Genomic DNA, 15,457 nt, shown 5'->3' with positions numbered 1-15,457 from the left:
CATCTTGTTGTACACTATTCATCTGGACATGAGATTCCCATTATGGACCATATCTTCACAACTGCTCTAGTAAGCTACACAGGCGGGTCGGATTTTGCATGCAGGATGCCCACAGCAGATTCTGTGAGCCTTGTTGGTGACCCTATGTACCTCCCTATACTATACTGCAGATGACAGCGGGGGCTTGCAGGCGGTCATGCGCAGTACAGGGGTTTTTTGGTAAATTCGTATTTTCCCATGCTGTTGCTTAGTGATGATGTGGTTACCCGCAGACATCAATGGAGGCCGTCTGCATGGATTCCACGGCAAAGTACAGCATGCTTCAATTTTTCTTCCGTTCACAGAATATGCAATTCATATCCGTGTGTGTGAATGAAAAATTCAAAGTTAATGCCTTTCAATTCCTGTGTTTTACCGCGCAGACGGCAATCGCGGAATTGGCAATACAAATCTGCCCATGTGAGCCCGGCCTAATATTGACTCTTTGATGTCATTTATAAGGGCTTATTCACACAGGTTTGCATCCATGTATTTCAGGGACAGCACACAGACCCATTAGAGCCTATGAGGCTACATAAACAAGCGTTTTTTATTTTTTTACTTTATATGAATTTTTTGACACGATCAATGGTCCGTGTGTAAAGAATCGTTGCAATTTATATATACGTCTGTTTAGCAACTGTCTGTATATAGAGATAATCACTTGTTAATTAATAGGGCTGACATTCTATCATGCTGGTAGCAATCCGTTCTACAATGTAACTAGGATGGGTTGTATGCCGTTATAGACTTGTACAGGGGGCGGTGGCGAGGTGGCATAATGCTTTCCATCGTTTCTGGCTGATAGGACTGTGGAAGCATAGATCCCAGCAGAAGACTGTGGAACGGCACAGAACCTCTCCACATACGGTAGTCACAATTAATTGCCCTTCCTGTGTTTGTGCTTGGCATCAGCCGTGTGATAGTATGAGAGTCCAGGTTTTGTGGATTGCTATCATCTTTCCAGCGTGACTAATTCATCCTCAAGAGAAAAAAAACTTTCCTTGACAGTAAAATTTGATAGCTTATATTGGAATCAAAGTTTTCCATCAGTTTTATGTCTGTGTAATACATACGTGTCTGTGTGTTTGTAGGCATTTTTGCATTTGGACAAAGTGGCAATTTTTTCAAATTGGTAGAATTTCACACTTTTGGAATTAAAAGAATTTTTAATTGTAGGTTACCTAAAAAAAAAACTAAATATTTAGGGTATGGCTGTACAGGGCCAATTTTTAGCAGTACAATTTTGTGGCAGAATCCACATGTGTTACATGCGGATATGTTGCAGACTTCACAGTATACATTGTAGAGCGTAATCAGTGGTGAAAATCTGCAGCATAAATTGAAATACTACAGATTTATAGGGTTGTCTACTTGTAAACTATTGATGGCCTATCCTCAGCAAAAGCCATCAACAGTATATTGGAAAGCGACCATTATTCGGGATCCTTCCTGATCAGTATAATAGAGATTTTAAAGGGGTTTTCCCAGTTATAAACTGTTGATGACCTAACTTGATTATAGGCCATTAATAGTAGACCTGCAAGGGTCTGCTATCTGGGACACTCGTTCATCAGCTTGGGCCACTGTGTTCATTCATAGAGCTGATGTGTGCAGGAAGCAGACAACTCCATTCCCACAGCAGTGACCAGGCCTCGTATTGCAGGCAGTGTTACTGTTGAAGTGAATGTACGTGTAATACCAAGTCTGGCCACTATAGTGGGAATGGAGCTATTTGCTTCCTGCACACATCAGCTATGTGCATGAATACAATGTCTTAGCAAACAACTGACGAGAAGGTCTCATACAGCAGACCAGTGCAGATCTACTATTGATGGCCTATACTAAGGTTAGGTCATCAACTGTTTACAACTGGATAACCCCTTTAATATCTGCACTGTAAGCCAGTTTTTGCTGCAAACTTTTTTGCAGTGTGTATGGATTTAATAAAATCTCATCCACTTTGTTAGCACTATAATGTGCTGCATACTTTGCACCTGCAATTCTGCAATGGGAAATCTATAGTGTATCCATCCCTTGTGGTCATACTCTTAATAGTGAAATGTAGAGTGAGGGCTGATAATTCATACCTATAATTCTTGAGTAAATGTGTGATATAGGCTTCTTTCACATGAGCGCATATCGGCCGGCCATTTTCACAGCCGGCTGATATATGCTATGTTGGGAGGGAAAAATCTGGTGAACGGGCACACAAATCAAACGTTTGTATGCCCGTTTATATGGCCTGGTGAGGCCGGCGTTAATGCGCCGAGCTCACCAGGCCATTGCCCATTTCCCCTCCCTCCCCATCGCAGGCTCACCTCTTATTCCTCCCCCCTCGTTCTGTGCGATGGGAGGGGTGGAGCTAAGTGCTGGTCCGCCCCACCCCCTCCCATTGATGGCTACGGACACAGGGCGGGGAGAGGGTGGACACTTAGCCCCACCCATTTTCCACCCCTTGTCCATAGCCATCAATGGGAGGAGATGGGGCGGGCCTGTGCTTAGCTCCGCCTCCGTCTCACCCCTCCTATTGCACAGAATGAGTGGAGAGAAACGAGAGGTAAGCCTGCATGGGGGGAGTAAAACAGAGGGAGGGAGTTTAGTAGCCACGCTACTCCCTCCCACCTATGGACGCTGCCCTGGGCTCCCATAGGAGCCCATGCAGCGGCTGACATATTCTGGCCCAAAAGAAAGTTCCAGGGCTATCTTTTGGGCCCGATGTAAAAACGCCTGGCGCTATATTGGCTTGGCGGGCAGTTTTTACGTCTCATAAATACGCCCATGTGATCTGATGCATTGGAATTAGAGATGAGCAAGCATACTCGCTAAGGACAATTACTCAAACGAGCATTGTCCTTAGCAAGTACCTGCCCGCTCAGAAGAAAATATTTGGGTGCTGGCGGGAGGGGGGGGGGCAGCGGCGGGGGAGAGCAGTGGGAAATGGAGGGGACTCTCTCGCCAGTTGTGCCCGACATTCTCTGATGCAATTCGCATTACACAACACATAGACTGTGTGCCATGCGAGACCCATGGGCAGTAAACATTGCATGTCTGCTTTCAGTCCATGATAATAACCAGACTAAGACATGCTGATTTTTTTTTCCATGTAGACCGATGACACCCATGTGTATAAACTAATTGGCTAAAGTTGGTCCGAGTTCCATCTGTGAAATACACAGACGCCATACTGACCGAATATATGTTTGTGTGCATAAGCCCTAACTCCGAAATACTGTGGCCATTTAAATGGCAATTGGGAATGCAGAGAAGACTCATTGTCATAGTGCACCTTCTAAGACCATCATTGATAGAAGATGGACATCAAGTGAATGCTTACTAATCTACGCAATTATGTTCTCAGAATCCTTCTAGTAACATGCCCATTATTTTGGTCAATTAGACGTGTTTATTTAATGAAGGTAGGAAAATAATGCCCTGCTTACACGGAACGATCGGTTAACCCTTTGCAATCCAATTTTGGATTCAGGGTTTCCTAGGTGGCTTTCTCTGTCTGTCATTATACAATGGCGCCATCTGCTGGCTAGAGCCAGTACTGCGGTATGGGACATGCTGCAGAGGCCTCCGACAACAGAGCGGCCAGCAATATTCAGTAAGAATACCCTGCCGGACGTCTTCCGACATTGGAGCTGCACAGCCTTCAATCAGAATGTCTTCAGACGTCAGACAGTGGATTGGAAAGGGTTAAATGAATGAAACTCAACGATAGTTGTTCAGTTTAAACACAAGCCAAAGACTGAAAGACGGACCAAAATTGTGAGGTTCTCGCTCGTCATTCAGTTTCAGCTGGTATAAAACTGATCGCCTGCTCATGCACTTATCATGCAGTTTAAACACGAAGTAGTAACATATGTAAATAAATACTACTTTTCATTCTTACTCAGCTGTCCAATTACTTTTGGTAGCATAGCATATACTAGATTTAGCTCTGTTTTTAGGATAAAGCTCCAGATCCCCAACTTTAATTCACACAGCCATAGACTGAAATGCTAAACATCAGGCCAGCGGCAGTCCACACCGAGCTTACCGAATATTGTTTAACAGTATTATTGAGTTCAGGTTTTGGGTACGTCTCTTTCAGATGCATCTTAAAGAAGACCTGTCTGTTCCTCTGATAAGCAGGAGGGACTACATACCTGTTTGGGCACTCTCCACCACAACTGTCAATGGCTAACTTCATGTTTGATTGACTCTGGACCGTTAAAACCACTTGACAGAAGACTAGTGTCAGGCTCCATAGGTAATGGGAGTCATAGTGGGTGACAGGGGACCTTCAAGAAAAATAACAGTGATAGACGCAGCATGCCAATGGCTTTAAAGGTATGCAGCATGCTGTGCTTGTTGGAGGACCAGACAGGTGGTCATCTTTTAGGTGTCAACTAGTATGTGCAAATGATGCGAAAACAGAGAAGACTCACATATAATATCACCTATGTCTGTAGGACTGGAACAGGGCGTTGGTTGTCCTTGGGTGTTAGGGACAGTGGCAGGCTATATCGGAGTAAGTAAACTTGCTAATGATAGGTTCCTTTAGCCCTTGGTTACTATCTGGTTGGCTTCCTGCTTTGGTAGCTCTCTCTTAAAAATAAACAGATTTTGGAATGGTTATAGACACCTGGCTAAGTGGAAGCTGGCTGGTTTAATCAAGTTCCAGTCTGATGATGAGGTTCTTTGAAACGTTTAATGTGTTTGCATTGATTCCAGGCATGCACTCTGAAGTAGGACGAGTAAATAAAGGCAAGGCCTCGACTATGTGCAGAAAGGTTCATTTTTATACACCCCACATGCCACAGAAATAAACACTGTTCCAGCACGCTCTGCTAATAAGGATGATGACAGCAACGTAGGACGGAGACGGGCTTCCAAACTCTTCGACTGACTGACACCCACAGTAAAAATAAGACAACTACAGATACATGAATTCTGATGAGCAAACAACCTGTTCACAATGGGATTAACTTATTAGGAAGAGAAAGGTGTTTGAGAAACTATATACTGTACTAAGTTTGTATGGTGTCAGTGAAGCAGGGTGGACGGTACATGATGGCGCGGCGATAACAGATGGAGGCAGCACATTTTTTTTCTTTTAAATAAACTTTACTGAACAATATCAACATAACTGTCATTTTGCTCCATAGAGGGGTTTGTGTACTTAAACGTTGCGTCATAATTCGCCATAGCATCATGTGTCAGTATTGTTCTTAAAGCAACAGCAACCATTTGCGGATAACCCGAAATGACATGTTCATCACCCAGCATCTCACTCTGGCACATACATCGCCTTATACATCCCCTCCAGGTGGCAGCAGCTAGGAATATGACTATGTACACAACCATCCAGCCTTTTCTAGCTATCTTCATATGCTGCACTTATTTGTAGCACAATCTTTACATGAAGCTTTGCCATACATAGCCCTAACATCTAACACTCCCTAGGAGCTGCGTCCTTTTACACAGTATATCCGAACATCCACTGAGGCTATGACGCATATTTTCGAACCTGTACTGCTAGTCTACACCAGGTGCTTTGCTGCTCCATTACAAAATAATACACATTATATTTACATCATGACATGTTACACTGCAACGTAACTAAACAGGCCTTGCATTATCTATCCAGCGCCAACTATACTCTGTCTTTGATAGTCACATTAGGGAAATACTCTCCCAGTTCATTTCTCCCACCCATTTAATGAAAATACACTCACAGAGACGCTGATTCGGGTACATAGTGTCATCATCTGCTTCAGCCCCCAGGTCATCAGGGCTCTTGGGTATGTCGCCATCATCTACTTCAGCTCCTGGGTCATCATGGCCCTCTGGTCACTTTGGAGCAGCCTTCGTGTCGCATCAACTGTACAAGTGGCAGCCTACAGCACTACAGCTCTGTTGCACTGTATTGCTGCTACCTCTACTAGACCACAGTGCCCCATCTGGTCTCGCATACATTGCTGCTGTGGCGCTTACAACATTCTCGCCTGTTTCCTGTACTGGCAGGGAAGCAGTATCTCTACCTTGTGCTTCCATGCACCTCTCTTTTCAGCGCTATCAGCACTCTTGTTACTGACACTGCTTGCCCTTTGATTGTCGTCCTCTCTGCCCAACTGGATCTTCACCCAGAGGAGGTGGAACTTAGCTTTGCCATTGGGCCGCTTTTGTAAGAATCAGCTCTTATCCCCAACTGGAAATTAATTTTATGTCCACACACATGAGCAGGGGACATTATCTCCTTCTATACCTCATCTCTAGCCATATCCTCCTTGGCCTTATTGGCCATCTGGGCCTACTCTTGCTCTCATTCTGAATAAGGAAACAAGAGGCTACTAATGAATTCCCTAAAATGGTGCCCATCAGTGCTTAAACAGTCCCCACTTATTGCTGACCAAGAGGTCAGCTTTGTCTCCTGATGACTGATGGGCAGATGCATTGTACAAAGGGGTGGAGCTTGTGATTCATGCATTAGCGCCTCCCTTTTTTTTCATTGGGGATCTCCCTTACAGAGCTTCATAAGTCCTTTCAAATTAAAGGCAGTCTTCCACAGATTCTAAATAGTGGTATGGAGTCAGTCAGAGTATGTACTACATATAAATGGCGATTTCTCTCAGGCTGGGCTCTTTTTATATCTTATAACTACATGCACCTGAGCTACAATAGAATATAACTTTGGCTAACCACCATTCATAATAAGACTTGAGCAATCTTTTCATTGGGCCTAGAATTGTAACCATCACATTGTATTAACCCAACTTGACTCAAACCTATGTGGAAATCTTGTGGAGATTCCAAATTAGTATACCATTTCCATTTTGGATAAACCTTAATCTTTTGTTTCACTTGTCCGAGTCCAAGTCCATAATAAGTCTAGATGTTCTGCATCTATAGATCAAAACTCTAGCTGAGCAGATTTTTGTTTTGTATGATGCATTTTTTGTGTCCGCTCCACCTTTTCTATAGCAACAGATGGAATCTGCTGCTTAATGGCCTGTGTTATTGTGCCATCCTTACTGAATGACCTGCTGCAAAAATCCATATCCCTTTGTGTCTGTTTTAGATATTAGTGGAGCCCGCTGTACGTTACCTCTGTAGCACTCTCCCCAGCAGAGCTAGGATCTCTACCATTTAGACCCAGGCCATTGTCTGTCACAGCAGCAGTCAAGATAAACCTTCACCCAGAACAAAGTTGGAGTGACCTTTTACAAGCTGAATCTGCTTTGCTTTCCTCCAGACTAATTTATCAGCCTTCGTTTCAGCACAGGCTCTCAGCAGTGGCCTGAAAGGACATTCTAGAGAGCATGAATGAACAGGAGGATTAAGATGCTTGGCTAGTCATTCTTTTTCAAACGACACCTTCTGGATTTGCTAAGCTGTAAGCTGTAAATGACCGTAAGTGGTGAGATGCTCTTAAACTTGAAAACTGCTTGCTGAAGAGAAGTGAATTGGAAAAGCAGTTAAGCTGTTTCGCTAAAAAACAGTCAGTGACCAACGTGATAATGATGGTGGATGTCTTCCTTCCTGGTCTGCAACCTTCGAAGCTGTTTGGTTGAGTTGGAAAATTAAAGAACCAGTTACCTATATCTTCTTCAAATGTTGTGAATTAGCTGAATTGTGAATATGCAGAATATGTGTGCATATGCATAGCTGTTCACGATCCCATAGTGTGAAAGAAGAACGTACTAATGGGAGCTGACATCTTGGTTGCAAGATCTATACAACAAACACTTAAGATAATTGCTGTCATGTTGGCATCTGTCTTAAGGCCCTTTTACCCAGAACGACAATCGGGACCAAATGTTCATTACAACGCTCATCTGCCCGATTATTGGGACGTGTTAAACTGCACCACTACAGCTGACAAGTGAGTGAACACTGCTGATTGTAGCTTATATGCAGCCCAAAAATGGTTGTTGGCAGCACATGTCCCTGTGTGAGTGGAGGATATGCTGCCAACAGCAATGATTCTCTATATAGGACGAACAATGGTATGAAGGATTGTGTCTCCTGCATAGGTTCCGAATCAGCCTATGTAACAGTTAGACAAACGAGTGCCAATCATGATCAGCCCTCGATTAAATGGCTAGATTGGTCTTTGTAATAGGACCCTTATGGTCCTTATGGTCCTCATGCTGATGATTAGACCATTCAACACTACTTGATTAACTATAAGCTTCAAATTACTGTTAGCTATTTACTTTATCAAATATTTGATGGCATCTTCTACCTGGTTCTAGTTTTGGCCGAGACTAATGACAAATAGCCAAGGGCGTTGCAGTTGCATCAAGGCCATGGAATCTGAGTGGACTCAAAGGTTCCTGTGGTACAACGGAGGCACCATAATTAGAGATAACACCTAGTTGGGGGCTATATAGATTTGACATTGGGGCCCAGGAGTTTCAGGTTACTGTACATTTCTATAGACAGCTACTAATGGGACAAGGCCTATCTAATGGTATGGTTCAAAATTTCATAGGAACACACTGAATTAGATATTGTGTAGGATTCAGAGTGTGCATTACGTAACAGCCACAGATAATTGGACCATGGTGATATTTTTCCTACAACTTTTCTATTTAAAAGATAGGCTATTCTCCTAAGTAGATATCTCAATCTACTCTAAACGGCCTTATGCTAGCTATGTAAACTAATGTAGGGGACATTTTGAGTCACGTATAACTGAGCGACCAGTCCAGGAGCTTACAGTACCTAGAATATTTTTTACTACTAAAGGGGTTGTTCAAGATGACAAAAACATGGCTGCTTTCTTCCAAAAATAGTGCCGTACCGGTCCGTGGGTTGTGTCTAATATTGCAGCTTACCTCTAGTGAAGTGAATGGTGATGACCTACAATACAACACAACACATGGGCGGGTGTTGCACAGTGTTTAGATAGATGATAGCAGTCATGTTCCTGGACAAAACCCATGGTCAGGGCACCCTCCTATGATGTACTGATGAAAGGTATCTTATTTTGTCTGTGATAAAAGACCTTCAGTCATTCAGATGATGACATATATGCATTTTTTTAGAACAGGAAAATGTAAGCTGTAGTACAATACACTTATATGGAATACATTCACTCGAATGCAATCATGCATATGGTATAATTATTCTTTACCAAAGCTTACTAGTGCTGCTTCATTATGGAATTTCTGTATTCCAGCATCCTATCCCACATACTGTTTGTAGAGTTACTGACATAGCAATGGGGAATTTTCTGCACAGTATCCTCCCAGGACGTTTTGGCTAATTAGGCTGAAATAACTGCCATTGACTTCCCATGGCAATCATTATCATCAAAGATACAAAGAGGTCGGATTATGTGCTGCTGAATTTCAAGAATTTATGCTATTAAACTGCATTTAAGTGTTCTGTAGGTCAGCAGGCCTTGCATCTTCTGGGTAGATGTTAAATTTCTGGCTCTCACGCCCTTTCTTGCTAATAGAAATTGGGCTATCCATCTTGATAGTGGATTAAAGCTTTACAGTAGGGTTTAGAAACCGTCCTTGTGAAATATCAGATAAACCTATGCTGTCTCTTCCAGTTGCATCACTATCTGGGATTACTTTAATTGACTTGACTTGAAAAGCTTTTTTAAATGAGAAGTAATCTGTGCAGTCGATCTGTTGAGAGAATATATCATATCTACAGTTAGACATGTTGTGAATATTCAAAAAGAATCTAGCATTTAAAGTGGTTGTGCTCGACACTGGAAGAGTAGAAAACAATGGCAAAATATTGTACACATCCTCTACTCCAAAATCAGACCTGGGACATTAGATAGCATTTTTAAAAAGAAGTCAACTCCCTCAAAGGCTTCTCTCATCACACGTTAGGTAGAAGCGCGGACAGCTTGATAGATATCATACGACAGGTAAAGTCCTCAAAATTTGATAAAATTTTTCTCAACCTTCTCAAGTAAAATTACACATTTATTAACCCATTTAAAGCAATATTGATACGATGGATGATGCTTAGTGTCAGGCAGGCTGATATGGATCTATCGTGCCACAAACTGGTTTGACTTTGGACTATCTGGGGAGGTAGCGCCTGGACAACCCAAGTTTTCAACCTTGACCCCTCTTTGCTGTGCAGTCTCCAAGTCGTTACTTGTCCAGATAGTCCTAGTAGTGTGCCTGCTGATGCTGCACTGGGCCAAAGCGCGTTACCCCCACACTTTACAGCTGAACGTAGGGACTTGAAAGGTCTCCACTTTAATTTTTGGAGGCCCCTATAATAAAAAAAAGGGTTGTCCAAAAAAAGAAACCTGTTAATAGCTGGATCCTTCTTAGCTTTGATTTGCTTTTGTCTTGGCTCGTTTTCATAGTTTGGAATAACTGACCTATTGATTTTAACATTGTCATAGTCAAGTATGACCCTCTTTTTTAAAACTAATCATTATTAATCAAGGAATTGGCTGGAACTATTTAAGTGGAGACTTGAAAGACCTGATTATGTATTAGATTCCCCCATCAGATGCTCCTCTTTGGTTCAACCTGTGTGGCTGTGTCAGCCAAGAGACCTACAGTAACACCTATACACCAGGGGCCCTATAATAAATTCAGAGACACATGCTCTATGTTTATTTAAGTGTTTCATAAAAAATTTACATCTAAGTTACAGATTTTTTTTCTCTTTCTTCTCTGAAAAAGACATGGCATCTCCAGCTCATTAAGCCCACTAATTAGTGAGGTAACGTAGTCATGTGCAAAGCTTTCAGCAACTTTTTGCTGATATAAACATCATCAATAATTCTGTCAAACAGTGTTGTCCCTGATGGCATATTCACTATACGTGTCTACAGGTTGAGAGGAAAGAGCAATGACATCTTGCTTTGCTATACGTTATTGGCTGGGCAGAGGTTACAGCAGCTGTGACATATTTTTGTAACACAAGCTTTTATTTCAGATCTTTTGGAACAAAACATTTACTGTTGTGGAATGCATGTGTCTCTGCTCAAAGGGAAAATAGATCCCACTGCTGATTTAGGATTACCGAGGCTTCCTAACTTGTAGCATTGGTCAAAGACTATTCAAAATGTGGAAGAATATGTTTGGTTTTTGCAATCTTTTAAATGTTTTTTTCAGTTTTGTAAAAAATTTTTTTTTCCTATCTAATTCATTGTTTATTGGATGGGACCCTGGCTGTCAGTTACAGCTGTAGTCCAGTAACGATCGTGCAGGTTGGGTTCCTGTGCCAACACTTTCACCGTGATGTACTATTACATAAAATCTGCTTGGCTCCATCATGTATAGTACATCTTGGGTCAAGAAGGGGTAAAGCCAATTTTATACTTTTGTATGACTGTCTGATAACTCCGACCATTTGATGATCTGATATCTGTTAGGACCCTTGAAAGTGAGACAGATACCGTAAATGTAATTTTATTCACTTTATTCACCTTCAGATAAATCTATGTTCTTAAAATTATATAGAAAACCCTATAGTTCACATGTCAGACCTGATACATGCAGCCAAACATAGGATATATAGAATCATATATAGGAATGATGATATATGGATCTCAGGTACAGTGTTAGTGCATTTCAATAGAGCCATGCACATAGCCTTACATAATTTAATGGAATTTGGAGAGCTTCTCTAATGCAAAGCCTACATACAAAAAAAATCACAGCGTGCTCCATGTGATGCTGTATATCTCAATGTTCTATGTAGGTTATTGTACCTTTATAATATGATTACTTTTTAGGGATGAGCGAGCGTACTCGGAAAAGCACTACTCGCTCGAGTAATTTGCTTTATCCGAGTATCGCTGTGCTCGTCCCTGAAGATTCGGGTGCCGGCACGGAGCGGGGAGCTGCAGGGGAGAGCGGGGAGGAACGGAGGGGAGATCTTTCTCTCCCTCTCTCCCGCCCGCTCTCCCCTGCTCCCCGCTGCGACTCACCTGTCAGCCGCAGCGGCACCCGAATCTTCAGGGACGAGCACAGCGATACTCGGATAAAGCAAATTACTCGAGCGAGTAGTGCTTTTCCGAGTACGCTCGCTCATCTCTATTACTTTTTCATTAGGTTCTTCTTTAATAAAAAAGACAACTGAACACAACTTTACTTACAATGACAAAGAAGCTTAGTGGCTAGAATTTTTAGAAGAGGCACAGAAGCTTTTTGGTTAAAAATCACACAAGGTGGCGGGCGCTATACTTGAATGTTGTTGAACGTTACAGAACACTAAATACATATTTACAGCTTTGCTCACAATATGGCTTTTTTTTAGCTTCACAGGAACCACACAATGATTGTCTTATCTGCTAGTGGATATTTCCTCCCAGGCTCTAGTGCCTATCCTACAGGGCTTTGCCACTCCCAGACCGCGCTCTCTAGAGTCCTTTGCTCACCTTCTGATCCTGTCCTCAAGGATACTCTTTGCTAGGCCCTGTCTCCTGAGGGTTTTAGTTCTATCTACCCAAGCCCTACTCTTAAGGGTTTATATCTCAGCATCTCCTTTAGAGGCTACTATGTTCAATCCACTGCACTACCCAACTGAACCCACCATGTTACACCTATGCCCCCAAGTAACCAGGCCTTTTTTATAACCTCTTACTGACCACCAATGGATTGCCTTGCCTACAAATCCTGACTAGACGCAGCTATAGATATAGCTTTCCTCACGTCTCTGTGGCTCTCTCCAAGCTGCACTATTTCTGCAGCCACAGCAGACTCCCACCAGAGCCAAGCCTTCTCAGGCTCAACCAATACCACTAAAGCGGTGGCCTACATGTAACACTTGCAAACATTATCCTCCATAGCTACTCTCCCTAAATCTTTCTTTCTAAGTGCTCCCTAGTTTACTTCAGCTTGATTACCAGGCCTCCTCCATGAAACAGCAGTATTGCTCCTTCCAGAGATTCACCCCACTACATCAACAACCCTCTGCACAAGTCTCTCAGGCTGTGAATCACGCTTTCTGAACTCAAGCCCACCAAAAGTTTCCAGAATAGACAAACTGATCCCAGTCCCCAGTCCTCCACTGCTTCTGGTTCACAAGCCTGCACTGGCCTCCAGTACACTGCAGGCTTCCAACATGGAAAAGGCCCTAGGCCTAATTATTCCACCGGCCAACAACAGCTCTCCAGGACATCATGTGGAACACCTGCTATTTCTTTCTTTGCAGCAAACCTCCTCCTTTTATCACTTTGACTGCTCCTTCCAGTGTAGTAGGATAGCGCATCACCATCACCAAACACATGACCCTAGAAACCTGTGCTTTTACTGGACCTGTCTCCTGTATATACCATCGCAGTAGCCATGAGCTCCTGCCACCAGCCACCAGAGCTTGTCTTGGTGGCGCCATACAACATCACAATCTGCCCTAAAAACACCCTGCAAGCCAAGGGCTAACATTTATGCAATACAATGCATGCAGTCATTAGATACATATATACAGTACAATACAACAACAATAAAGCATTGAGCAGTTTCTCAACTAATAGGTGTTATCTTTGCAAAGCAACAGGCAACTGAAAAAGATATATGGGTAGACTGCAAATGGGGGTAATCACTTTATCTTCCTTACAGACTACTCCTTTAAAAGCGTTCAGCATTGTAGAAAAGGCAGTGTGAACATTACGAGTGGTGACAACAAGACAGGTCAACATTAAGAGAATGAAATTAGAGGCTGTGTACAAGTATAGACAGAGAGCGAGAAGGGCACGCTCAGCAGTAGACTAATTAATAAATACAATAGTGGTGGAGATGGGAAAGGAGAGTTCGAGAAATGTTCAATCGGACAATGTATTTAAGAACTAGGAAGTGCCAGCTGTGACTGCAAGTGAATTAGCTGAAGTCAGAAATATCTGAATGAGATAAAGTGGCAAAAGGGGGAAGTGAAGATTAGGAATACAATTCAGTTTAAATTAGGTAGACCATTCAAGATACATGAAAGCAAGTCCATGTCCGTACTCCTTTTTTTACCCTTTTAAGCAGGAAATGGATAGAAATATACCATGAGATTATGGTGGGACTGTTTTTTTTAACTTAGACAATGGCAATAACTTCCTACGGACAGGTAATAAAAAGTAATCAGAAATATGTGATTTCCAAAACAATTTCTATTTTTTATTATCTTTTGTAAGCTTTGAAGACATAAAAAAATCTAAAAATAAAGTATTACAAAAAATAGTATATTTATATGACAGCAAATGTATTTTAATAACATGGTTACATTCAATTGGAAATACTATGTGAATAAATTATTTATCTGGTTGACATAGAAGGGTTTTGTCTGACTAAGGGCCCTTTTAGACTGAACGATTATGGCTCAGATTATCATTGGATTGTGCAAAACTGGATGATAATTGTTCAGTGTAAACGCTTCCAGCGACTAAATGAAGGTTAAAAATTATCGTTTATCGATCAATGTCAGCAAGGCATAAAAATCAGACGTTCATCGATTAACCCTTTCCAATCCACTGTCTGACGTGTAAAGACATTCTGATTGAAGGCTGTGCAGCTCCGATGTCAGAAGACGTCCGGCAGGGTATTCTTACTGTATATTACTGGCCGCTCTGTTATTGGGGGCCTCTCCAGCATGTCACATACCGCAGTACTGGCTCTAGCCAGCAGATGGCGACATTGTATAATGGCAGAAAGAGAGAGCCCCCTAGGAAACCCTGAATCCAAAATTGGATTGCAAAGGGTTAATGACTGTCTGTTTACAGTGAATAGAGGCAGACGGGTGGAAAGTACAAGAGTAATAATCACTGGGGCGACTGACGGGCATTTAAGCCCCCGACAATCGTCCCATCTAAAAGAACCCTTATTTAAATGTTATGCAACCATGTGGCCTATATGTTACAATAACTAACTGGCTTCTACTCACTCACCTCTCCCCGTTGTATCTAGCACTGCTGCTCAGGGTATCCCCTTTGATATAATGTTTACAGACTGCGGCGGCCTGTGTATGGGGTGTGACAGAGTACAATATAAATAGATGCACCAACAGTGTGTACTCTGTGCTATTATTGGTTATGCTTGAGAAAGGTGACTGACAGCTGCCGAAACGCGTTGCATTTGTTGTATCTTTACCTTCGTTCTTATGAAATAAATCTCTCATCATTACAATTCTCTGGTCAAGACGTTGTTGGTACTTCCAAGGAAGGGGTTTCTAGGTGCAGATCCCCCTCCTTTCCCAGTAAGTAATTTTCTCAATTTATATACGTATCTTATGAGCGCAGGTAATTTTTATTTACTACTTCATTTGTTTACTTTCCAAAACCTGCTATTTTGGACTCTATCCTGATGCTCTCCAGTATTTGATGCCTTGAGTGCATGAGAAACATATTAACCTACTGCAGGTGTGGTGGCTACCCTCCCCTGGGTTTGCTATCCACACCAGGTGAGTCCCTTTCTGTTTTTCCGCACATTGCTATAAGCACCACCACCTGCAT

General features: G+C 42.3%; 1 protein-coding gene across 4 annotated transcripts in view; it reads left to right on the top strand.

Moving 5' to 3' along the window:
• PRDM16 (PR/SET domain 16) overlaps nucleotides 1-15,457 on the top strand; it is a 495,474-nt gene that overhangs the window by 176,495 nt on the left and 303,522 nt on the right. The window lies entirely within an intron of this gene.

Source organism: Eleutherodactylus coqui, chromosome 6, assembly GCF_035609145.1.
Source record: "Eleutherodactylus coqui strain aEleCoq1 chromosome 6, aEleCoq1.hap1, whole genome shotgun sequence".
Classification (NCBI taxonomy): Eukaryota; Metazoa; Chordata; class Amphibia; order Anura; family Eleutherodactylidae; genus Eleutherodactylus; species Eleutherodactylus coqui.
This window is presented reverse-complemented; position numbering and strand designations above follow the sequence as displayed.